Raw genomic sequence first — 3,123 nt, 5'->3', positions numbered from 1 at the left:
TTTGTTAAGCATGTAACTCTTAGTTGTGTGGTGGCCATAGTGGTAGAAGTTATGGATTGATTTCTAGCATAACATTTTCTTTATAAGTCTATAAATAGACTTTGCTGATATATATGCAGAAAAATTCATTCAATATTCCAAAAAATCTCCTTTGCTATTTTTACTTATTTTGCTGGTTTGTTCTTATTTTCCAACATTCCCCATGTACATATTTATATTGCAATAAATTTTCATCATTCACCAAATACGACCAATACAAATGGACATAAAATTCATTATTTTTTCATATAATATCATTCAGTCACAATCATGTAAGGAAATGATAATTTTTACTATCGACATAGACCTACTCATAGTTACGCTTCTTTAAGTCATAATTACAACTATAGTTATAATCATATGAACCATAAGATAGAGTTCATAATCATTCCTTACCGATTCTGAACTGCACATATATTCATATCTAACTTATAAGAAATATTTATTGTCTGCCATGTGTACTCCCAAATATGATTTATGTAATAGCCCAAAAATTGAACTCTAAAATTTATTTACGAAATTCGGGAGAAAATTAGAAAAATTCATAAAATAAATTAAATTTAAAAATAAAATTATTTGGAGATTAGAACTTTATTTAGAAATTTAAAATAAATTAGGAAAAGGGCTTTAATATATATATATATATATATATATATATATTAAAACTCTTAACTAGTAAAATAAATTAAATTAAAAATAATTAGGGAATGGTAATATTTATAAAATAATAAAATTAAATTATAAAGAAAGTTAGAAAATTAATTAACATAAAAATTAATTAAAAATATTAAATTTCATAAATTAATTAAATTAAATATTGTAAAATAAACATAAAAACAAAAAGAAAAAAAAATAAATTAGGATTAAAATTTCACAATAAAGGGAAGGACCAATCAAATAAAAGGGGGTGCATGTGAGAGTGAAGCATGGGAAAAAAATAGGAAAGAGGATAAGGGTGGCCACATGGCCACTATGCACATAGATGGGGAGATTCCCTCTCCCTCCGAGGCTGCTGTGTCATCTAAATTAATCCATCTCACCATCCTTATTCCTTCCCTGTTATATAAACACCCAAACAACACATTTCCCCCTCTTTCAATCAAGCTAAACAAAAAAAAAAAAAAGAGAAGAGAGAATGTCACTAGAAATATGAAAAAGGTGGTAGAGGTATGCAGAGTCGCCACACCGGAAAAAGAAAACTGATAAAGGTAAGCCTATTTCTTCCCGTTTCTCTTCTTTTTCCTTCTAGTTTAGATTTCATTAACTTTTATGCACATATTGTTTTAAACATGAAGAGATAAAAACGCCATTCGAATTACCGGAAATATTAGGCCCACTAAAGGCACAAAAATGGAGGGTAAGTTTGTCATCAAATGGATACCTCAACTTAATATTTGTACCTGTTATTGTTATATTCTTAATTCTAACGATATCTTATAATAATTCAAATTTGTATATTATATATAAGTATATCTTAGTGAATATATATATCTAGGAAAGAAAATCCAAATCCAAAAGGGTAAACCTTTGGTCGAAGGGAAGCCCATCCCCACCGTGAAGCCCAACCGTTTTCTATTCCGATTAAGGTAGGGATACTAATTACGGTTATTTTGAAATTCGTTTATCTAAGATTTAACTTTAAAATACTATAATAAATTGTTTAACTGTAATATCCAATTAATTTTAATGTATTTAAAATTAATTTATAAATATAATTTTTTAATTTTTTAATTTTAATTTAATGTAAAAATGAAGAAAAATAGGTGGATGATGAAATTAAAAATAATTTTGGGAAAAATGGGTAAAAATTTGAGTTATGTGGGTATTTTTGAAAGAAAAATAAGAAACTGGGGGTCAAAATATAATTTAAAAAAGTTGTGTCACGTAGGACACACAGTCAGCAGCCTCGACGAACTGGAGCGCGCCACGCTGCAAGGGACGCTGACGTGGTATCACACGGGAGGCCACACTGGCAATTCGCGTGCCCGTGATCGGACAGCTCATATTCGCTCCTGCGCGCACGGATGACCCGGATGCGTTCACTCCCCAGACGAGATCGAACAGTTAGATTTAAACGCGATCGGACAATCCAGATCAGATCGCAATGAATGGTCTAAATTCATTTCCTGTTTAATTGCGATCAGACGATCCAAATCAAATACGATAGACTGAACAGATTAAAAGAGGACGGATATAAATAACCCTCTTCACACTAAATCCTAACCCTAGCCATCAAAACCCCCCACTGGAGAAGAAGACCCAGCTGTCGAGAAAGAACTCGTTGCCACCCGTCACCTCGTCGGAGCCACTTCCAACCGCCAAAAGAGGTAAAAATTTCCCCCTTTGCTCAAAATTCAATTTTAAACACCCTCATGACCAAATCAGAGCAAAAGGACTAGTGGATTGACCGAAAACTGCGGCAAAGTCCGACGGCACCGACGTGAGAAATTGCAAAAATCGCCTCCGATGAGGCCCTCCTGATTCCCGTTTCGTATAATTTTTTCCCAATTGTAATCACCGTTCCTTTCTCTACAGGTTGACCGTAGCAAAATACCCAACCGCGAATGTGAGTCGGCGGAGCCGCTGCACCAAAGAATCCCGCCGCCAGTGAGTTTTAGTTTTTCGATTTTTTTTGCCAACCAGGGACTCTTAATGTTTTTTCTCACAAGGATTGATACAAAATCGACCAAATTTGACTGAAAATGCATAAAACAATCGATCTGAGGCAAACAGCCGCCGTGGGCGGTGGCACCGTTGCTGGAGAATGGCAGAGCCGCCGTGTCGGAATTTTAAAATTGACCGAAAGGTGGTCCTAACATTGATTTTGAGTTTTTTTAGAATATTTTTAGGTACTTAAAGTGCGTTTTAATCCCCGAAGGAAAATTCAGGGAACCCGATGGACCACCAGTAGGCACAGCCAATAAGTTTAGCATTTCAGGCATCAAATTGAGTAAGAATCCTTCATCTTGTTCTCTGTTATGGAATTGAAGTTTAATTAACAATAATATGATATTTTGTGTAATTTAAAAAATATCCATAACTAATTACGGGTTACTAATGGAGCCAAAACTGTAAATTATTCTC

The 3,123-nt window shown here is 33.7% G+C and overlaps 1 long non-coding RNA gene across 1 annotated transcript; it reads left to right on the top strand.

Moving 5' to 3' along the window:
• Positions 1 to 927: 927 nt before the first annotated feature.
• LOC148240121 (uncharacterized) lies at positions 928 to 3,123 on the top strand. The gene is made up of 2 exons (XR_015816569.1): positions 928 to 1,247; positions 1,335 to 3,123. It is a non-coding gene; the product is annotated as an uncharacterized LOC148240121 (long non-coding RNA).

The sequence above is a fragment of the Carica papaya genome, chromosome 9 (genome assembly GCF_054855325.1).
Source record: "Carica papaya isolate Zhongbai chromosome 9, ASM5485532v1, whole genome shotgun sequence".
Classification (NCBI taxonomy): domain Eukaryota; kingdom Viridiplantae; phylum Streptophyta; class Magnoliopsida; order Brassicales; family Caricaceae; genus Carica; species Carica papaya.
The sequence above is the reverse complement of the archived record's forward strand: the minus strand, read 5'-3'. Positions and strand labels throughout refer to the sequence as shown.